This window comes from Leuciscus leuciscus, assembly GCF_965113295.1.
Source record: "Leuciscus leuciscus genome assembly, chromosome: 10".
Lineage (NCBI taxonomy): Eukaryota > Metazoa > Chordata > Actinopteri > Cypriniformes > Leuciscidae > Leuciscus > Leuciscus leuciscus.
The window spans coordinates 13,975,721-14,000,243 of NC_138734.1; the positions used below are offsets into that span (position 1 = coordinate 13,975,721).

The following is a 24,523-nucleotide window of genomic DNA, read 5'->3' on the forward strand; positions in this document are numbered from 1 at the left end:
TTAGTCGACTATAGGCAAGACATGACGATTCTGATTCGACTATGAAAATCCATAGTCGGGGACAGCCCTAGTATTTAGCAAACATTTTCATGGGGTCTTTCAAAAATCATTTACTCAAATTTTCTGAAGAGACACAATCACTTGATATATTGAACAGATTTAATTTAGGATTTAATTTACAATTTTATACAAAAAATTTGGACTAAACCGCTCGATTACTATGAATTAATTTTACGATCTCTTTATGAAGTTTTTGAAGCGTCAAAGTGGTAGTTGCAAAGCTGTCAATGGAGGAACAGAAATCGCTCAGATTTTATTAAAAATACTGTATCTTCATTTTTGTTCCAAAGATGAATAAAAGTCAGGTTGACAAAATTATGACAGAATTAAAAATTTTGGGTGAACTAACCCTTTAAGATTTTAATCTATCTCATATGTCATCTTAAGCATTAGTATGCTGTAGGAGAGCACTAGAGAACATTTCTGTGTTGACACACAGTGTTAACAGCTAGCCGCAGTTGTTTACAAGGACCCACATTAGGCTTTCAACATACAACCAGCATATCTGACCTTTTCTTAAGAGTCAGTCTTCCACGTGGCTGGGTGACCTTTTACAGTGTAGGAGAATGTTTGGGCCACAGTGTTTCTGTTCAGTTGTTAATGTCTTAGTACTGGAATCTTTAGAGAATTCCAAACTGTACCACAATTTTTGAAACTAAGAAAAACACAAATAAAAGACAAACACTCTACAATTACTTGCAAGCAGAAAATAAAAATATGGACATTTTAACCAGGAGTGGTTATAGGTGACCATTATTATAATTATAATAGTTTGCCAAGCAGCATTTTAAATGGATAGTCTGCCCAAAAATGAAAATTTGGTTATATCCTACCGCAATCTCAAAGCTGTTGATACAGCGTTATTTTGTACCTCCATTGCTTCTTCTAATCTCTCAGATGTCTTTGATATCCCTTCTCCCTCCCTGATATTATCAAACTATCACTCCATAATTTCTGAAATCTTACAAAGGCATGCTCCTGTTAAGACTAAAATCGTCCCTTCTGCCCATTCTTCTCCTTGGTACACTCCTGAGTTTCGTATCCTAAAGGCCACAGGTAGACGGCTTGAGCGTCTCTACATGAAAACTGGCCTGACTGTTCACTATTTAGCTTTTATTGAACATTTCAATAATTACAAATCAGCCCTGAATATTTTGCCGTTCTAGTTTTGTATTTGTCACCATTAACAAATCAAACAACAGGCTAAAAGCATTATTTAACACAGTAAATAAACTTACCAAACCTCCATCTCAGGTTGCTCTAGCTTCAGATGAACTTTGCTGTTCATTCCTGAATAACTTGCTAGAAAAGACAGATGCTGTCCACCAGTGCTTCTCTAATGATGCTATGAATATTAGATATTTGCTGAATCAATTCGGTCAGTCCCTGAATTTCTTTTCTCTGACTACTCCATCTTCTGTCTCTGAGTTTATTTTGAAATCCAACCCTTCATCTTGTTGTCTTGACCCTGTGTTACATTGTCAGTCTGTTTTGATTTCTGTCTTTGTCTGTGTTCTGTCTATTAGCTCAGTTTAGTCTTCCTCCGCCCCTGCCTGTTTGTTTCTCTAGTTAATTTGCCTCTTTAGTTCTGTCTATTTATACCCAGTGTTCTGTCTTGTTCCTTGTCAGTTATTTTAGGTGGCAAGTGTAGGTTGTTCTGGTTTTTGTTCTGTGTTTATTTTTTTTAGTCTGTGACTGCTTATTAAATGTTACTGCTGCACTTAGATCCTGCTTCTGCCTCTGCTTCAACCAAAACTGTAACACCCTGCTCCTACTCCTCTTCTGAAACTCTGCCATTTAGTTATCTATGCACCTATCTCTCACTTCATCAATGCATCTCTTACCTCTGCTTCATTCCCTCTGCCACTCAAATCTGCTGCTGTTAACCCTGTTCTCAAGAAACCCAACCTTGATCCCTCAGTTTTATCTAATTATCGTCCTATTTCAAATCTACCCTTCATAGCAAAATTACTGGAAAGTACTGTTGCCTCCCAGCTTTAGTCTTTTCTAGTCGAAAATAAGCTCTTTGATCCCTTTCAATCAGCTAATATGCTTAACCCTAACATGGACAAAATATTATTTTTACTTGACCTCCCTCACTCACTAGCAAAATTCCAACCAATTTCACCTGTGAGATTGCTGCCTCTCACATCAAACCATCTAGAAATGTTACAAATCTTAGTGTAATCTTTGACTCCTCTCCCTCTTTCCAGACTCATATTAATTCTATCACCAAATCAGCATTCTTTCATCTACGTCGCATCGCCCAGCTCCGTCCCTTCATCAGTATCAAAGACGCTGAAACTGTCATCCATACATTTGTCACATCACGTCTTGATTACTGTAATGCCCTTTTCATTGGTCTATCTGCTAGCTCCATTTCCAGATTGCAATAAATTCAAAACTCTGCTGCTAGAATACTTACCTACACCAAGCGTTCTGCCCATATCACCCCAATTTTGTACGATCTCCACTGGCTTCCAGTGGCGTATCGTATTAAATTCAAAATCCTCCTGCTCACTTTTAAATCTCTGCACAGCTTGGCTCCTCCCTATCTTTGTAACCTGCTCCACCCTACACCCCGACTCGCACTCTACAATCCTATGACTCTAGCCTTCTCGTTGTCCCTCGGTATCGCCTAGCTTCAATAGGGGGCAGATCATTCAGTGTTGTTGCACCCAAACTATGGAACTCTCAACCCCGATCACTCTGTTGTGTTAATACTATTTCTGAATTTAAAGCTATGCTCAAAACTCACTTATTTTCTGAATGTTACCATTCTTAAGTTGTATCATTTTGTTGTCTGATTGTATTCTGCTGTATGCTGCCCCATCTACATAATTCTCCTTTACTGTACTTTTACTCTCATCTACCTACTGTTGTTTGGTTTGTTATCATTGTCCATTGCCACTATTATTGCTTGTTCATTGTAAAGTGTCCTTGAGCCCTGGAAAGGCGCTATATAAATAAAACATCTTGGTTACGTGTGTAACCCTCATTCCCTGAAAGAGGGAACGGAGACGTAGTCAACGTGTCGACTGATTGGGATCACACTTAGGTAGCCTGTCATCTTCGAGTATTGTAAAAATAAGCCAAGGCACATTGGCGTGAGTGAATTGCAACACAAGCTCCGCCCCGCAGCGCGGGTATAAATACGGAAGTGGATGCACGCACCAGTTGTTTTTTTTCGCTGAGGAGCCGAGCGGAGCACGGAGTCAGCGGTGGTTCAGCACTAGTGGCGACGGGACTACGTCTCTCTTCCCTCCTTCAGGGAACGAGGGTTACATACATAACCTAGACGTTCCCTTTCAGTCGCTCACGATGGACGTAGTCGACGTGTTGACTGATTGGGATCTCCATGAAAACGCCACTAGTGCTGCCACCTTCCAGTGCCTAGACAAAAGCCTCCTGATCCTCCCGCATATTGAAGCGGAGATAGGACAGGGCTTAGGCCAGGAAATACACTGCTGTTCCGCAAGACCCACTCAGTTAGACTGAATAACACTGGGAAAGCGTGCCCTTTCGATGGAAGGAGGGACGCTACAGAAGCCGAACAGACGAAGAGCTGATCTGAGGTCCTGAGGCTTTGCGTTCTGTCCACATATAACCGCAAGGAGCGGACAGGACAGAGAAAAGCCAGGGCTGGGTCTGCCTCCTCCAGGGGCAGCGCTTGCAGGTTCACCACCTGGTCCCAAAAGGGAGTGGTAGGAACCTTGGGCACATATCCAGGGTCGGGGTCTCAGGATAATGTGAGAGTAAGCCGGCCTGAATTCCAGGCACGATTCGTCAACCGAAAATGCATGCAGTTCCCCTTACCCTCTTGATGGAGGCCAAAGCAAGCAGGAGAAATGTTTTTAAAGACAGGACTTTTAACTCAACTGCCTGCAGTGGCTCAAAGGGTGGTCTCTGTAGTGCGGTCAGCACCAGAGGTAAGTCCCAAGAGGGTATAGGATTCAGTCTCCTCGCTCCCCTTAGGGACCTGACGATCAGGTCGTGCTTTCCCATAGATCTCCCATCCACTGCATCGTGATGTGCGGCAATAGAGGCAACATACACTTTGAGGGTGGAGGTAGACAGCCCTCGCTCCAACCGATCTTGCAGGAAAGAAAGCATGGCGCCGACCGAACACCTTCGGGGGTCTTCTCGGTGAGAAGAACACCACTCAACGAACAGGTTCTACTTCAGAGCGTAAGCATGCCTCGTAGAGGATGCTCTCGCAGAAGTGATGGTGTCTACGACTGATTGTGGTAGATCACATAGAACCTCCGCGTCCCGTCCAGGGACCAGACATGGAGTTTCCAGAGGTCTGGACGCGGGTGCCATACGGTGCCCCGTCCCTGAGAGAGAAGGTCCTCTCTCAGAGGAATAGACCAGGGAGGGGCTGTCGAGAGGAGCATAAGTTCGGGGAACCAGGTCCGGTTGGGCCAATAAGGGGCAACTAGCAAGACCTGCTCCTCTTCCTCCCTTACTTTGCACAGTGTCTGTGGAAGAAGGCTCACTGGGGGAAACGTTTACTTGTGGAGGCCCCGGGGCCAGCTGTGTGCCGAGGGTCCTCTCGGTCAGGGAGTAAAACAACTGGCAATGGGACGAGTCCGGAGAGGCAAACAGATCTATCTGTGCGGCCCCCCTCGGGACTTGGCCATGAAGCGGTGCTGAAGCGGTCTCATATGGAGCAAGCCGAGCGGTGTTACTGCGGCTGCCATATGCCCCAGGAGCCTCTGAAAAAAGTTTCAGTGGGACCACTGTTCTGCTCTTGAGTGTATTCAGGCAGTTCAGCACCGACCGGACACAACCCTCTATGAGGCGTGCCGTCTGTTGGACTGAGTCCAGCTTGATACCGAGAAAAGAGATCCTCTGCACGGGGGCGAGTTTGCTCTTTTCCCAGTTGACCCGAAGACTCAAATGGCTGACATGTTGGAGCAACAAATCCCTGTGTTCGCACAACTGTTCCCGAGACTGAGCAAGTATCAGCCAGTCGTTGAGATAGTTGAGGACACGAACGTCACGCTCTTTCATGGGAACAATGGCCGCCTCCGCAACCTTCATAAAGACGCGGGGCGAAAGGGCCAGCCCGAAGGGTAGGACTTTGAACTGATATGCTCAACCCTCGAACGCGAAGCACAGGAATGGCCTGTGTCCAGGCAGGATGGAGACATGAAAGTACACGTCCTTCAGGTCAATCGCTGCAAAACAATCTCGGGGATGGATGCACTGAAAAATGCGTTTCTGCATAAGCATCCTGAACGGAAGCTTGTGAAGGGTCCGATTCAAGACTCGCAGGTCCAAGATTGGCTGTAGCCCACCACCTTTCTTGGGTACAATGAAGTACGGGTTGTGGAAGCCGGTCTTCATATCGGCTAGAGGAACCGGCTCTATCGCATCCTTCGCTAGTAGGACTGCGATCTCCGCATGCATAACAGGGGCACGTTCGCTAAATTTGTACTGTAATTTCAGTACTGTGATTATGAATTTGTTAAACTACGTTTCACTTGAATTGATCTGCTACAGCTCTCAATGAGCCGCGGCAGATTACATAATAGAGAGAATAAACTGACACTTTTCAAAGTCTTTGATTATAGCACCACTTAGCGGTAAAAGGCAGCAAATACACATCAACAATTTTGTTGGTAAACAAAACGCGGAAACGGCGGCGGTAAAAGTATTATTCTGGTTGACTATCAACTGTAAGTAGCTTTACTTAATTAGTCCTTTACCTCATTAGCCCACCCCTGATTTTAACTAAGCCTTATGACAAGGGCAAAGTTTAAAGGGAAAGATGAAGCAAAAAAAAATAAATACAACAATAAATCAAACTATTTCATAATTTACTCACAATCATGTTGTTCCATTCCAACCTACTATGGGTTCTTTCTTCTTTAGTCAGACGGTAATTGTTTCTCATGTGGACGTCTGTAAAAACAAATTTGCATGGCACCTCAGTGATAAAACTCATGCTTTTGGATGGTGATTTATTGAAGGTGGAGGAGCGAGTTTTGCAATCCCAAGAACCCGCGAACGCGCTGCTCACATGGTCAGTTGCATGATTGTCTGCTGTAAATAAAATGTCATGTGCTTGTAATAATACAAATAAATTTGTATTTAATTGAATAATAGAAAAATTATGTTCTATTTATTTCATTATTTAAATCTCAATTTTGTTCTTGTAAATACTTTCCAGCATTTCAGTAATAAAAGTGTACATTTTTAAAAAGCATGTAAAATACAGTGAAGCGCAACAGTTATCGTATGGTGCTCGGCAGTGATCAAAAAGGATTTAAACATTGAATTTTGTCGGTGCGTGAACTCCTGTAAATGTTGAAAATACATTACGAGCCCATGAGAAACAATTACCGTCCGAATAGGACTTTTGAAACAAAATATTTTGAAAGGTATACATTTTAAATGGTGTCTGATGTTGATTTGGACTTTCAACAAAATATTTTTTTTTTCTAAAATCCTTTTTTTTTTCTCTTTTTTTCTGCTTTTGTGTTCTGTAGTATAACTGAATGCATTAACATTTGAAAGGACATGACGGTTTTGAATTATTTCTTTAAAGGGGGAGGGGTGAAACACTCAGTTTCAGTCAATCTCATGTTAATCTTGAGTACCTATAGAGTAGTATTTCATCCTTCATATCTCCAAAAAGTCTTTAGTTTTATTATATTTATAAAAGAAAGATAGGCTGAAAGAAGACTCGACGAGTCTTTCCGGAAAAAAACGAGTGGCTGGAGGCGTGCCGTGTGGGCGGAGCTAAAGAATCACGAGCGCGAATCACACACACACCATACATCGCATGCTCCATAGATACATTAACTATACGTGATCATGTTGTTTACTTGCTGTGCTTACGCGCCGATAGCTAACAACACACAGACATTTGAAGCAGTTTTACTCACCGCCTGCGGTTCCAACGCACGACCGTGAACCTTTATTGTTGGGACTGCTCCATCCTTAAGCATTAGACGATCTGCAAATCCGGCGTCAAACTGGGCCTTGTTTATAAAACAATCATCATCGAAATGCAGGGAACAACCAAGAACACTTGCACAACTCCGTTGATAACTTCCCTAAAGCCGAGCACAGCGCTTTGATGGGCGTACTGCTTTCGCTCTCTCGCTCTGGTCTACGGGTACACGCGCGCCCTTCCGGGAGAAGTGCCTTTAGGACCCGTATAAGGAAATTCCGCCCCATCTGATGTCACACACGCCCATACTCGAAAAAAACTTTCCGAAACTTGTGACAAACCGGAAGGAGTATTTTTGGCACAGAAATACTCTAAACGTACAACTTAATTTTTTTAACTTTTTCCATGTTTAGCATGGGAATCCAACTCTTTAACAGTGTAAAAAACTCAGTATGCATGAAATAGCATTTCACCCCCCCCCCCCCCCCCTTTAAATCACTACATCATGGATGTGAAGTACTTGAATAATTTTGCATAGTAATAGTGGTAGTTTTGCATAGTGGCAGTTATAAAACCTCTCATTAAGAAACCACAATTAGATCATAATAATCTAGCAAATTATAGACCCATTTCAAATCTTCCATTTATGTCTAAAATATTAGAAAAAGTGGTGTCCGCTCAACTGGGCTCTTTCTTGCAACAAAATGATATCTATGAAAAGTTTCAGTCAGGATTCAGACCGCATCATAGCACTGAAACTGCGCTCGTTAAAATCACAAATGATTTACTTTTAGCTTCTGACCAAGGCTGTATCTCAATACTAGTTTTACTTGATCTCCCAATTCCGATTTTTTTGCCCCTATGCGACCTGTATCTGATCTTTTCATGACAGTCTGAACGACACAGATCCGATCTTTTCAAATGCGACCCAGGCCACTTGGGTATGTGGTCCCAAATCCGATACATATCCGATCTTTTGAAATGCGACTTCAGTCTGAACGGCCAGGTCGCATGTATCCGACCCGCACGTCATTGATACGCGAAAAACGTCATAATTCTGCGTTGAAGTAGTCGTCGGTTTGAAAACGGACTGCATATTCGTCGAGCTGAGGTAAATCTGCCGAACGGGTCGACCTCGACGAGCCCGTTAATTTAAAAAAAATAATAAAAGCCCACGGCCATTATATATATGTTAACTTATTTGTGCTGAATCTGATATTAGATAGGTCAGCGGCTGCTGTCTGGCTCTTGTGTAACGGTCGCTGCGCGCGCTCGTGTGTGTGTGTGTGTGTGTGTGTGTGTGAGAGAATCACAGTTAAAGTTTAGCTACTTCCGCAAACAACAAGTGACGTCGTTGACCGTTGAGTACTCTTCTGCGCATGCGGGTCACTTCTGGGTCATTTCACGTTCACACAGGAGATCACAAAAGGTCGCATTTAATTGGAAATGTGAACGGCCTTGCAAAAAAATCTAATTTTTTCAAAAAATCGGAATTGAGCATTAAGCCCTGCAGTGTGAACGTAGCCTTAGTTCTGCGTTCGATACTATAGATCATACATTACTCTTAGATCGACTACAAAATTATACTGGTGTTCAAGGACAAGCACTAAGCTGGTTCAAATCATACCTATCTGACCGCTACCATTTTGTCTATTTAAATGGAGAAAAATCGATCATAACTCCAGTAAACTATGGAGTGCCGCAGGGATCTGTATTAGGCCCTCTGTTATTTTCCATATATATGATGCCACTTGGAAATATTATAAGGAAACATGGAATTAGTTTCCATTGTTATGCTGATGACACTCAAATATATATTTCATCACGGCCGGATGAAAACGCTACATTTTCCAAATTGACAGAGTGTGTTAAAGATATAAAAGATTGGATGACGCGTAATTTTCTTTTATTAAATCCAGACAAGACAGAGGTAATACTTATCGGTTCAAAAAAACGCCCACAAAACCTCGCACAATACAACTTTAACATCATAGGATGTCCTGTTACTTTATCCTCTACAGTAAAAGACCTGGGTGTTATACTCGATTGCAACCTGTCTTTTGAAAATCATATTTCATATGTTACAAAAACAGCCTTTTTCCACCTTAGAAACATTGCTAAGCTACGTAATATGCTATCAGTTTCTGATGCAGAAAAGTTAGTTCATGCATTCATGACCTCGAGACTGGATTACTGTAATGCTTTATTAGCTGGTTGTCCTGCATCCTCAATAAACAAGCTACAGTTAGTCCAAAATGCCGCCGCTAGAGTTCTTACGAGATCAAGAAAATATGATCATATAACACCGATTTTATCATCACTGCATTGGTTACCTATAAAGCTCTGTATTAATTATAAGATTTTGCTACTGACTTATAAAGCCCTAAACGGCTTAGCTCCAGTCTATTTAACGGATCTTCTATCACCCTATAATCCATCGCGCTCTTTAAGATCACTAAATTCAAGGCTTTTGGTCATACCTAGGATATCCAGAACCACCAAAGGAGGGAGAGCATTTTCACATTTGGCTCCAAAACTCTGGAATAGTCTTCCTGATACTGTTCGTTGCTCAGACTCGCTCTCCCAGTTTAAAACTAGATTAAAGTCGCATTTCTTCAGCCAGGCATTCATATAATCCTACAGTTCAAACTACAATCCGGCCTCTAGCTCATAAATGCCAGAGGAGAACTGGCCCCCGACTGAGCCTGGGTTCTCCTAAGGTTTTTTTTTCTCCATTAGGTCAGGTTTTAGGACACCATCAGGTCACTTGATGGAGTTTTTCGGTTCCTTGCCACTGTTGCCTTTGGCTTGCTCAGTTGGGGATATTTTGGGGATATTTAATTTAATTTTATCAATCAATAAATTCCTCTTGAAACAAACTTTGTTGTATTATTTTAATTTAATACTGTGAAGCTGCTTTGATACAATCTGTATTGTGAAAAGTGCTATACAAATAAACTTGACTTGACTTGACTTGACTTAATAGAAAAATATAAACCCTTTTTACTAGCTCACACAATGCATGTTTTTGGCCAGACACACATTTAACAGAGTACATTTAAAAAAAGATTCTGAACATTTTAACTTAAAGGGATACTTCAGCATTTAGCATTAAGCTTTGTATCAGTAGAAAACCTGTAGTATTTTCGAATTGCCGTGCTTCCCTCCCTCATATCCCCCTGAGACGAGAGATTTATGTATTTTTTGTCTGGAAAAAATCCTCAGATGACGCAAAAATTTAAATTTTGCGTCATCGGAAGATTTTTGGGCCAGATGCTAGAAACTACAGCCAGTAGTAGTTCCGCATGTTTTCAGCCCGTCCATGGGGATGGGATCTCACTCACAGAATGTACAAATAGTGTCAGCCATCTTTTTTTGGAAGGTAAGCTAACAGGCTCTTGCTCTGTGGAGAAAGCTGAGTAGTAGGGGTTACATCCTCTTTTTCCCGGACATGTCCGGCCGTCGAGATCGTCCAAAATGTCCGGGATTCGGTTTTTGCTTTCTACAGTCACCATTCATTGTTTAAATGCACACCTTTTGTTTCAGTCTAACTGAATTCATTCCGATTGGTGAATCTGAATGTAGTGTTTACATGAACGCTAAACAAGTGATCGGTTGATGTGCGTTATAGCATTGCTAAGAAAATTCCCGCTCCTCCGTGAGAGATAGCCTATGAGACCGGTGTGTCTCACAGGTGTCGCTCATCAGTAATCACGCTACCAGCCTAGCGCCGTTCTCCCGCGCCCCTCAGCCTCGTCCTGCTCACCACAGTAAACATAATGAATGGCGAGTGTAGAACGCAAAAGCCGAATCCCGGACATTTTGGGCGACTTGAAATCCCGGGCAGACTCGTCATGGAGACTCACGATAAAACGGCGTCTTTTCAGTTTCAAGTCAACTAGTAGCTGCCCTCTGTAACCGGTAGGCGTGGCTTGGGAGTGGCCTCATAGGGCAGCGAAGTAAGTGCATTCTGGGAGTTATTGTCTTTCATCCACATGAGCCAAAAATACATTTTCTGGCTTTTCTCAGTCTAGAAGGCTCCAAATTCAAAAATAATTTCACATTTCTACTAAATAAATGACCCAATTTAAATACACATTCATCTTTCCAGGAGTGAAGTATCCCTTTAAGTAAGCCTAAAGGACTTTTTATACTTCTACATTACATTGTGTCAGTTTGGAAGACTCCTTTTAGATTTGTGGCTATATTGTGGGAGTCAACAGTGCATGGCACAGAAAGAGTTGCTGTTGCTGATGCAGAAAGAGTTCATGTTTTTATGCAGAAATAGTTAATGTCTCCTGGCAGCAATATAAAGTGAATGTATTTTTGAGACGCTGATTTGCATCTTTATCGCTATAGAAACATGCTAGGGTGTTAAAACCACTAAAGTGTGCATACATTTTGCAAGGTCATCTATTTTTTTAATGTAAGCAATCACTGAGTCTGGAACAGAGGGAAAGAAATCACATTATAAAATACATTCTATGATAAATAAGCGTCTGTAATACAGTTTTTCAATTTGATGAAATAAAATTTTTGTTATGTGCAATGCAATGTGCATTCTCCAGTATAGTCAGCTGACATCTGTCAATAATGCTGAGAGGCAGGGCATGATTGAAATTCAGTTTATGTTGATGTGTTAGTAATTAGAACATAAGTAGCATTTCTTTATCATCAAAATATCTATGCAGCGTAGACATTATTGCCATTTGAATATACACCAAGTTAAGTGGAAGGCTTGTTTGTCTGCTTATTTATTATTATTATTATTATTATGTGGAAGATGTGTTTTTTTCCCCAATGGAAAAGACAAAACAACAAGGTGGTTTTAAAATGCAGACTCTATCATATCCTGCAGCTGACAATGTCCATCTCCCTTGGAATCCTCCTTGAGTCTCCCTCTGTGATTTTTTTCACTGAAGAATGGTGTTTTTATATACCCAGATTTCATAAGAGATTAGCGTGTGTTCGCTCTTTCAAAAGACCTATTCTGACATGCGTAACACAAAAGCCCCTGGCATATTCCAGCAGGAGATTTCTAGTCTTCTGCGAATTTATGTGTAATGTTTAAAGTCAATGTGTAACACATGTTCTTAACTGATTTTTACTCTTTTTACAAAATCTGAAGTATTGCTGTGTGAAAAAGGATGTTTAATGAGAAAAAAAGTGAAGGGCAGAAGTTGGTTCTATTCGTCAGGTATTGATTGGATCATAATAAGTTGCATACCAGAATTGAGCCAGGTGGTTCAAACAAAGTTCTAACTTCTTACACTATAGCCCTATTCATATGGTAATTTATTTTTCATGTGGACGTCTGTTGCACCTCAGTGATAAAACTCATGCATTTGGATGGCAATTTATTCACGGTGGAGGAGCGAGTTTTTTGATGCTACGAACCCAGGTACAGGTTCACGTGGTCAGTCGCATAATTGTCTGCTGTAAATAAAATGTTTGGAATAATAATAACAAAAAAATAATATTTAATTTAATAATAGGAAAACAAGGTCCTATTTATTGTTTATTTTTTTTTAATCTTCTGTGTAAATATAGGAAGCTAGACATGCTATATTTGAAATGGTTTTCTGTCTTGCATTTTATCTCAAAATGATAGATGTTGTTTTAAAAAAAAAAAGGAAATTAGCGGAAATAAGTTAATACAATCTCTTATTAAGTAATCTCTCATAAAGCTGTTTGATTTACATTTTTAATGTGTATAATTATATATTATAAATATTTTTAAATTGTACAATAACGGCCCATTTAAAATGTTTACATGCTTTTTTTCTCTTTCTCCTTTTTGTTCATAACAGCTCCCACTTGCTGAGGTAGAGGGGTGATGAAATACTGTTCTTTTAAATACTTTACAGCATTTCAGTAATAAAAAGTGTACATCTTTAAAATTATTTAAAATTACAACAAAGCGCAACAGTTATCTTATGGTGCTCCGCAGTTGTCAAAAAGGGTTTTTATTTAAAAACCAGTTTATTCAAACAGTATATTTGAAGTGATCTCTTCTTGTAAACTCAGAGATGTGGATTCAGATGGCAATTAAATTACCACATGACCTTGGTGTTTGTCAAAAAACAGCTACACTTTATTTCATAGTACGTGTACTGACAGTGTACTTACCCAGGGAAGTACTGGTAATATAAGGACTGCAATAAAATCACAGACAAGACCCTGTAATTGTTGATAATACCTTATGTCCCCATGAGAAACAATAACCGTCCGAATAGGGCTTATGACAACAAAACTTAGTTTGGAATCAAGCACAGTGATAACCTGTACACTATCAAACCAAACATATGCTTTAAAAAACAACTAAAAGACAATGGCTCTTGAGCAAGCTCAGTTTTATCACTGATTCTCAGTTCTGAAAAAAAAGGGGAGGTGTCATAGAGATGAAGTGAATTGACAACCTGATCAGCAAATAAGAATGGCTCAGAGGGAGCGGAGCGTGTTTAGTGATTAGCTGATAGATAGAGTAAGATGGTATCTGTTCCGGAACAGTTCAATAAAGTTCTTAAGCAACAAAGTCATTGTAAGAGAGATTTATTTGACATGGTGTCAGAAGTAGTGGAAATATAGAAATGGCGAAATTCGCTCCACCTTTGATAGACCTTATGACAGCCCAGGTTGAAGGATAAATTGTTCGGGACATTTTGAAACAACCACTGAGTACAAAGATAAAAAGTTCACAATTCATGTCATGGAGGGATACACCGTGAACAATTTGCTGAGCAGAGAACAAGCAGTAGAGATGGGCTTAGTTAAGAGAATCGAGCATTCGGTGAGGACCAAAACTGTTAAAATAAACCTAAAAGAGGACAAAGAGCCTTACGCAGTCCACACAGCTAGAAGAGTGCCTTTACCATTACTCCCGAAAGTCAAGGCAGAACTTCAACGAATGGAGGAGAACGGAGTAATTGAAAAGATAACGCAACACACAGACTGGTGCGCGCTGATGGTACCAGTGATGAACCCGAACGGGAAAAAAACTACATGAAAATGTAAAAAGAGAACAGTACGTTACCCACGCCTGAAGAAATTCTTGTTAAACTTGCTGGGTCCAAAATATTTTCTTCACTGTATGCCGCAAGCGGCTTTTGGCAAATTCCCCTGCATAATGAGAGCAGTCTCCTCACTACATTTATAACACTGTTTGCAAGGTATTGTTTTAAGCGCTTGCTGATCGGCATTAGTATTGTGCCATACATTTTTCAGTGCAAAATGAACGAACTTCTAGGAGGATTAGAGGGGAGTAGCTGTCTACATGGACAATCTAATCGTTCACGGAAAACTCTAGAAGAGCACAACGTGCATCTGAGGCACGTTCTGGAGAGGATAGAGCGTGCAGGACTCAAGCTCAACAAAGAAAAATGGACCTTAAGACAGAAGGAGCTTCATTTCCTGGGGCACTTGTTTTACATACTACGATTCGGTAAAGCCCACAGGGGTGTCGGCAGATGCTAGTAGCTACGGGCTGGGAGGAGTCCTACTACAGCTGCATGGAGACAGCTGGAAGCCAGTGGCATATTGTTCAAGGTGGTTAAATGAGGCGGAAACCAGGTACGCGCAGATTGAAAAGGAGCACTTGGCCGGGGTCTGGGCATGCAAGAGATTTGAGAAGTATCTCATAGGCCTGGACCACTTTGCCTTATTACAGACCACAAACCACTCGTACCATTGATTAATAAAAAAATATCTGGACACAATACCAATACGCTGCCAAAGACTTTTAATGAGACTAATGCGATTCGCAGTGACCACTGAATACACACCTGGGAAGAAATTGGTAGTATCAGATATACTGTTGAGAAGTCAAATAGGCGGTGAGGCACCGAGCAGTACAGCGAATGAGTTACATATGGCGCTTTTCCACTACACAGTACCAGCTCGCCTCGACTCACCTTTGTTTGGTTTTCCACTGTGTAAAAATTGTACCTGTACCTGCTTCCAGGTACTTTTTTTCGTATCACCTCCGGCGAGGTTCTGAGCGAGCTGAGGCGATACTAAAATGTGACGTGAACACACGGCAGACTGCTGATTGGTCAGAGAGAATCGTCACTATTCACTGCGTCATCATTGCACGCGCCAGACGGAGTATCCTGAATAAAAAACAGCAAAAACAAAAACAAAAACATCCAAAAACAGCATACACCCGATTTCCTCCATTGTCCTGTGTGTGTGGGTAGCGGGTGTGTGTCGCGTAGAAGATTAAGTCACGGCAGTTTCCTGCGGCGTCGCTATGACGACCAGGTACTATTGTGGAGGTACTATCTGCAATGGAAAACGGAGCGAAAAGCGAGGCGAGCCGAGACGAGTCGAGTCGAGTTGAGCTGGTACTGGTAATGGAAAAGCGCCATTAGATGCAGTCATAGCCAGCCTGCCCATGTCACAATCAAAGTTGAGTCTGATCGAAGCAGCGACTGAAAGAGATGAATGTATCAGAGACTTTTATTCAGTGAAAGACGCGTTGTTAATAGGCCTAAGTGAAGGACTGATAATTCTAGGCAGACGCATCTGTATTCCAGGTGAACTGAGGCAATACATCATTGAGCGCATCCACGAAGGACGTCTTGGTTTAACAAAATGCAGATAAAGAGCAAATTCATCTGTATGGTAGCCTGGTATATCGTCAGGGTAGAAAAACATAATTGACTTGTGCATGTTCTGTCATGAAAAAAAGAAAACACAAAAGAAAGAGACTGATCCGCTGAAGTCAACCCCCGCTACCTGACAGGCCATGGCAAAGTATGGCTATAGATATCTGCGAGAACAAGGGTTAGATGTATCTGGTTGTTTCGGATTATTATTCACACTTCATAGAGATTCTTCATCTGCCAAAAACAACAACAGGACAGGTGCTAAACAGACTTAAAGCTACTTTTGCGAGATTTGGAATACCGGAGCAGATTATCAGCGATAACAGTCCGCAATTTACTAGGCAAGGCAAGACAAGTTTATTTATATAGCACATTTCATACACTATGGCAATTCAAAGTGCTTTACATAGAGAGGAATAAACATAATCACAAAATAAAAGCAAGGGAAATTCAAACAGTTATTCAAAAGCTTTACATAGAAAGGAAATATAATAATCACACACTATAGCATTTTTAGAGCTTTGCATAGAAAATAGACACAAAATAAAAGCAGGGGAAATTAAAACAGTTATAAAAGGAATTAAAAGAGATAAATGATACAGTTATAAAATTAATTCGAGTAAAATGAATTAAAATAGTAAAAGGATGATAAATAGAATAAACTTCTCATCTGGCAAAACACTGGTGTATCTTATTTTGACTCTGCGATTTCCCCATGACGGTCAGTATTCTTCTGTGGATTTTCATATACCGTCAATTATCTGAGCCCACCAGATTAGTAATCTGTACCAATCCAGACCAGTAATCTGTACTAGTCACCACAGTGTACTAGTGAGGCATGGACATTATTCATTATTCACATGCAGGGCGTGCTGTCCAAGTAGCCAAACGCATCCTCAGACAGGATGACCCACTAATCGATTTGATGTGTTACCACTTGACACCACATTCTTCTACAGGAGTAAGCCCTGTCGTGTTGTTGATGGGTAGGAACTCGTATTCGGAACTCAAATTCGTACCACACTGCCTACTTTGAAGAAAAACCTGCAGCCGAAGTGGCCAAATGGGTTGGTGGTAAAAGAAAGAGACGCTTTGGCTAAAACACAACAAGCCTTCTACTTCAATCGGAGACATGGAGTGTGTGAATTACCTGAGTTGAGGCCAGGAGATGCGGTTCTGATGAAACTGGACGGGAAAAAGTTGTGAAAAGGTCCAGTGCAGGTCAAAACACAAGAGATTGCACCGCACTCATTCGTGGTGCAGGTTCCGAAGGGCGAAGGAGAGATGAGGCGGAACCGCAGACATCTAGGCCTACAGAAAGTGCCTGCGGAATATCCAAATGCTGATAATAATTGCGAAACGACAGCGAAGAGTCCGTAGGCGCTTGAGAAACTTCCCATCAGCAGTGTGAATCAACCAGTGTTGCAGACACTGAATAAAACACAGGGAGTGACCGTGACAATGTCGGGCAGAGTAATAAAACCAACTGTCAAACTGAATTTATAGTTCTATGCAAATTGAATGTATAGTGTAGGTGAGTTATGCATATCTTAAATGAAGGTGATGTTAAATGTTTGATTAAGACATACAAGAGAAACTGTATAGTGTTTCAAATGTTTATTATAGTTCAAATCAACATGGTCATGTGCTTGTTAATTCTTGATAGTATTGAAACAAATAATTATGTTTACAAGGTGTTTCTTTAGGAGAATGAATAGAAAAGTTTGAAAGGGGAGGTGTCATATAGATGAAGTGGATTGACAACCTGATCAGCAAATAAGAATAGCTCAGAGCGAGAGGAGCGTGTTTAGTAATTAGCTGATAGATAGAGTAAGACGGTATCTGTTCCAGAACGGTTCAATAAAGTTCTTAAGCAATTAGATTAATATATCGTCACTGTCGGGCGGAATCTTCGCATCTCCAAAACCATTATTTTTCAGGAAATAAAAAAAACTGGCATATTTTTTGAGTTATTAAACATTGTATCGTTAAAGGAGCTGTATGTAAGAAATGTATTTCAATTAATCATAAAATGGCCCTGATATGTCACTAGACATTAAGAAATCATGTTCATTTCAAATACTTATATCACTATCAACAGTAGTCCGGCCAGGATATTGTCATTTAAAAAGTGAAGTTGCAGCCCTCAACTGATGTTGATGTTGTCATCTTGTGTTTTGGCCTGATGCTCCACCCTCCACCTATCTACCAATCACGAAGTCAGTAGTGTTTCGGCATCGGGGTTGCCAGCTCTGCTCTAGTTACCACAGCTACGGAGCAGCCTACATTCCTGCTGGATCCTGCAGCCTATCTGGCAACCTCGAGTCAGGGGGGAGGGGGAGGGGGAGGGGGAGGGGATACACCGCTCTACAGTAATTTGAAAGTGATTGCAGTACCAGTTTTGGCCACAATCTTACATACGGCTCCTTTAAAGTTGGTATTATACATTATATTGCTATCATATACTGTTATGTACCAACATTAACACAACATTTCCCCAAAATCATGTTTAATTGGAGATACGAGATTACCCTGTCATTGATTAGAATGGTACGGACACAGACTGCTGCCAGCAGTGTTCATCAAAGTCTGCGGTCGCGTTGAGCCTTTTGACAAGAGACAAGGCTTTAAAGGGACACCAGGCAAGCCTGAGTGTTTTTTCTCTACGAAGCTCCCCCTAGTGTCTGGTAGTAAATGCTTTCAAACACTCTGGGTCCTATCTTGCACCCAGAGCAATTGACTTTGTACACCGACGCATGTATCATTCCTATTTTGCACCCGCGCACAGCGGACTTTTCCCTCCACAGAAGCACGTTGGTTAACTAAGATATACACTTGCGCTCCCAGGGGCGGTTCAGCGCAAAGAGGAGGCGTGTTCCGGCGCAAACGTTCCCTCATGCTATTTTACAGGTTTAGAAAACAATTCCACCACTGACCGAAAAAAACTAGTTTAAAGTCAGTGGCGCGTTGCGCATGTTATTCATATGCTTATTTAAGGGCGCATGCTTGGCCATAATCAATGTAGCGTGTGCACAACGCGCATACACTTTGATTCTCTCATCTACACAGAAGCAGCAGTTCTACCAGAAAGACTCGGGAGAGTTATTTCAATAAACCATACATTTATTGACAGCTCAGCAAGCTGATAATCTACAAAGTCATTTGGCGTAGGCCCTGTCCGTAGTGCATAGTCCGAGAGTATCGGATCTGCAATTCCTGCCTAAAGATGAAGGCAGGGGCGCAGCAGACCCCCCGGGAGGTATGGACAGGATTATGGATTATGAAGTCATGCAAGCCCGCATATTTCGCGTGCGGAAATCTGCAATTTATGCGGCGAAAGTGCGGCGTATTTGAAAAAATGCGTCCCCTGCATAAATATGCAGACTTTGGCTGATTATGCATTGAATCATGCGATCGCATAATCGCGTTTTTCTGGAGGGACTGGCTAATAGGGATTATAAATGGAAAGGGGAGACAATTACATTTTAAAGCATACGTCTGATAAACCTGTGAAGAGCTATGAGGATTTGGGGAGAAAATGAGAGATTCTTAGTGCATTCCAGAATATTTTTTTTATGGCATAGGCTACATTATATTGCAAATTAAATTGGTGGAGCAGACCACAAATGTGCATTATATGTTGTCATACTGTTGAAGAAAACAATTAGGAGGAAAAGAATTTAGCTACTGAAAATATCTCTTGCCATAGATATTCTTGTTATACTGTCACATTAAAACACAAAGCGTTACGTTATTCTCCTGACGTCTGAAAACAGAAAATGAAGTACATTTTACAGCTTATTCAGTCAAACTGATGGATTATTTGTAGTGCAACCTTTTGATTTTAAATTATTTATTTCAGTCTTCTTGAGTGAAATTTCCCTAAACCGGAAGTGCCTCCCATAAACTAAAACACAGTATGACTAAATAATTTAAGTCCGTCAGATAAAACGAGAGCTTGTTGTAATTCAGTCAGTTTTATTTTATTCCAACCATCTCACCTGGTTGGAGGCTTGTGTAAATATTTAGTATATACATGGTTACATTTCAGCTAAGTTTAATAGTGCAACACAACAATATTTAGAAGTGCATAAGTAACAGTTCCTTACAGATACTATAGATAGGTCATTCAACTTCATGTCGTGTGTCACGGTTAGCGTGTAAGAAACACAACAAAAGAGATGTGTGACGCAGGATTACAAAATTCAATACAAAGAAACTTTAATAATCATTCTGAAAAAAAACAAAAAAAACACCATAAACATTAACGCGGAACAAATAACTGTTCAAACAGGGTAAAAATAAAGGGAATGATAAACAGAACAAGAAACAGGTGTAATCAGAAACCATGACAACTAAAGATCAACAAGAAGAAACAGTGACAAAGAAGACTGTGAAATTAAACAGAACAAGACAATGAAACTAAACATGTCTGGGACATCGTGCACAGAACGCATAAATAAATTGTCATCAGTTTGATTTCATGTTGACTTTGATAGGAAATCTCAACAATCTCTCAAATAAGTATTTTTACATGGATGAATGATTTCCTGAAGAAAAATGTGTGTTTTATAAGCCAACACAAGAACATGAGTTGTCCATGGAGGTTATTATTTGAACCTGTCTGTGATGTCTGTTTATTAATTCATCAATGGTTTGAGCGAAACATCAACATGCACCTGGCCTCATGCTCAGTAGGCCAACTGGGTAACAGAGATCCAGAACGGATTGATGAGAAAAGAGAGAAACAGTCATTTGTCAGTCAGTCAGCTACACAACTATTGATTAAGATACAAGATTCTGCCATTGAACCATCAAAAAGCTTTGCCGGAACAGGCAGGTCCCCAGCGGAAGAACAAAAAGGGTTGACAACTGCTATGAACCTCTGATTCAACTTTCTGCACTCAAAAAAAAAAAAAAAAAAAAAAAAAAAGATTTCAAGGCTACGGCTAAAGTGAGTTATCGGATATTAAGGCATGTCTGCAGATCCACAGCTGTCACTTTGGGGTTCTTTGTCACTTCTTCAAGGGTGTCCTTGTTTGGCAGGCTTGACTGTGGCCTGATGAAGGCTTTTTTATAAATAAAGCCTTATGACAGATTAACAACTCTGCAGCGGAGATAAATTTCAACAACTTTGAAGTCTGATCCTCTGAAATGTCTTTTGATCAGGTGTTTTTGCATCTGAACTCTTTTGTGACAACAAATCAAATGGCAGAGCACATTAACCCCACAAGTAATATGTTGAAGCATCCGACTCAAAACCGTCTATTTTCAAGGTCAGATCATTGAGGTTAAAATCTTTCACCATCAATGATTTGTTTTAAACCAGTTTGAGCAACCAGTTTATATATATATATATATATATATATATATATATATATATATATATATATATATATATATAATTGCTTTTTGAAAATAAGCTGTCAACTGAAATTACAAAATAGTTCCAGCAATCGACCTGAAGGATGCATACTTCCACATCTCGATTTTGCCTCAACACAGACTGTTACTTTGTTTTGCTTTCGAGGATCAGGCATAACATTACAAGATCCTCCCCTTTGGGCTGTGCCTGTCTCCCCGCATCTTTACCAAAGTTGCGGAGGCAGCCCTTGCCCCGCTAAGGGGAATTAGCATTCTCAACTGTCTCGAAGACTGGCTCATTCTAGCTCACTCTCGAGATTTGTTGTGCGAAAACAGGGACCTGGTGCTCAGGCACCTCAGCCATCTGTTGCTTCGGGTCAATTGGGAGAAGAGCAAGCTCTCCCCTGTGCAGAGCATCTCTTTTCTCAGTATGGAGTTGGACTCTGTCAATATGACTGTGTGTCTCACAAACGAGCGTGCAGAGTTAGTCCAGAACTGCCTGAATACGTTCAGGGGCAAGACAGCGGTTCCACAGAAACTATTTCAAACAATTTCTATGTAAATATGTGTTTCCCTTAGTGAGCCTGCTTGTACAAATACTGTTCAAGGTCAGGGAGGGCAAGGTGCAGGTTTTGATGGTTGTGTCTTATTGGCCCACCTGGACCTGGTACTCGGACCTGATCCTCGCAATAGCCCCTCCCTGGTGGATTCCCCTGAGGAAGGACCTTCTTTCTCAGGGATGGGGCACCATATGGCACCCTCATCCAGTGGTGAACTTGCAAGTGCTGCCCCCAGAGGAGGCAGACCAAGCCCTTGCATTGTTGTGTCCCGTTTATGCCCTGCACACGTGGTCTACACGCAGAGCCTCAGAAGCTCTGAGCAGCTCTTTGTCGTCTTTGTCGGTTAGCAGAAGGGAAAGGCTGTCTCCAAGCAGAGGCTGGCCTTCTGTATATTGGATGCCATTGCCTTGGTGTACCAATTCCTAAGGCATACTGTGCCCCCTCGGAGTGAGGGCTCACTCCATTAGGAGTGTGGCCTCTTCCTGGGCTCTAGCGCACAACGCCTATCTAACAGACATCTGCAGGGCTGCGGACTGGGTGACACCCAATACCTTTGTGAGATTCTACAATCTTCAGGTGGAGCCGGTTTCTTCCCGTGTGTTGGGTACAAACAGATAAAGTACGGGAAGACTGACTCTGTGTCTTGCTTGCAGCACCATTTCCCTCTAGGAGGGAGGCGAACACCCTCTGCGCTCTCCATGAGAGTTCCCCAGCTGGTGAACCCTGGATTAGAGTATCCTCCAGACAACCCTTGGCAGTCAGACGTGGCATACTGGGCTAGATGCCCCATATGTAGTGATTCCCTGTCGGTAAACCCATGTCATTCCCTTGACAGATTTTCCTCTGCTCACTCTCTGTGTAGCTCCATCCCTTTACAGGTAGGACCTACCACAGAAATTCTTCCATATGTAACACTGCCCCTGGGTCAGTCCATATGTGAATTTCCTTGTTCATTCAGATAATACAGAGGTATTACTTATTGGACCAAAAAATCTGTACACAAAATCTCAGAATTCAATTTGCATTTAGAAGAATTTACTATTACTTCATCCTCTAAAGTTAAAGACCTGGGTGTTATATTGGACAGCACCTTTTCTTTCGAAAATCATATTTCATATGTTACAAAAACAGCCTTCTTCCACCTCAGAAACATCGCTAAGCTCCGGAACATGCTATCTGTTTCTGATGCACAAAAATTTGTTCATGCATTCATGACCTCTAGACTAGATTACTGTAATGTATTACCAGCTGGTTGTCCTGCATCCTCAATAAACAAGCTAAAATTAGACCACAATGCTGGGCCAAGAAACTGGGTCAAGAAAATATGATCATATAACACCAAGTTTATCATCTCTACACTGGTTACCTATTAAGGCGAGACACGGCAGGCAAAAACATAGATTTTTCATGCAGTGGTCAGTTTTGAGATTTTGGCCGAGTTTACTCCTTCAATATGTATTATTTCAAGCTGCTATAAAGAAAACGCTGAAAATATACATTACAATGTTTATTTTATTACATTTTGTTTACTTGCGGCAGTAAGTTTCTCCCGAATTTACCAGGAAGTTAGTATTCCATCGCGACATGCCGAGCTCCGTCTGTTCACTGAAGTCTGTCATGTCCGGGATCGTTGTAAAGCTCTGATTCTCATGCACAACGCTATGTATACCAAATATGGGCATTTCCTTTCTATCAGTAACCAATCGTGAATGTCCAAAGGGGGATTTAAAGCTAACGACGAAATCTCATTTAGAGCTATTTAAATCTTTAACTGCCGTTTTCTCAAAATAATTTTTTTTGCGTTTTTTTGTCATTCTCCAGTAGAATCATCTCAGCCTATGTAGCACCTATGTACACCAAACTTTCCAGTTATACACTTAGCAGTATTCTGAAGATCTGTTCAGAGGGATTTGTTAATAAATCATTCCTGGCCTGATTTATGTGACATTTTAATAAAAAAAAAAATCGAAAAATCGATATTTTAAGGCTATGGACAGTATATTTTGATTTCCTAGGTAATGAAAGCATATATATTGAAATCCCTCTGAACATCTTTTGTCATCTTGTGTGTAATCAAAATGAAAAAATAATTTTGTGTCTGGCTTTATCATATTTTCAGATATATCTACTGAAAAAAATATGTAAAATTGCACATATTTAATGAGATAATACCTAATTTGCATAATTAAACATAAAAATTTCTAAAAGTTGTAAAACATTTTTTGTATGAACTTGTGTAAGTAATGAACTGAGGAAGTTTCATGGTGATATCTATTATTTTAAAATTTTACCCTATTCACCTGTAGTGTCTCGCCTTAAGTTTCATATCAATTATAAAGTATTGCTACTGACCTATAAGGTCGTAAGGTCGGGTTTTGGTAGTTATGTGACATACCTGGGTAAGTTTAAGGGTAAGTAAGCGGATAACCTCAACTTTCGGTTCCAAAAATGGAGATAACTTTCAGGGTATGTAAGTAGCCATAGAAACCTAAAATCTGTACATAACCTGCTCCGGAGCAGGTTCTGTTCCAGGGTTAGTTTACTTCAGAGGTTTTCAGCGCATGCGTGCCCTATTGATGAGGCTCCAGTGGGCGTGACATATTGTGTACAATATTATATATATGTGATGCGATCTGGGAAAACCCGTCGGATGTCGCGCTGGTACGTTTTCAGTAAGGTCTAAAAATAGGTTGAATGTCAGTTTTCATTAAATTAATATTCTATAACTGTCACGTGTCAGTGTTTGTTTGGACTTTCAGTTGTGTTTTGATTGGTTCCTGTTTTCCTTTGTTCTTTTCCAACCACTCCTTCATTTCGATGGTTTCTGTCATTATCAGTAGGCTTGGGTATCGAGTATCGAGAATTGATTGGAACCAGGACTAGCTTTGCGATTTTCCCGGAATCGTTCAAAAGGGTTAGGGTTAGGTAACCCTAATATCATATTACCATAACCGGTACCCATAATATAGGGTTAGGTAATCTGATATCAAGAGAAACTATAGGGCTGCACGATTTTGGGAATACATTTT

The 24,523-nt window shown here is 40.9% G+C and overlaps 1 protein-coding gene across 1 annotated transcript in view; it reads left to right on the forward strand.

Moving 5' to 3' along the window:
* The window catches only part of LOC309508430 (uncharacterized protein), a 240,330-nt gene that overhangs the window by 1,222 nt on the left and 214,585 nt on the right, over window positions 1-24,523 (forward strand). The gene's annotated exons all lie outside the window — the stretch shown is intronic.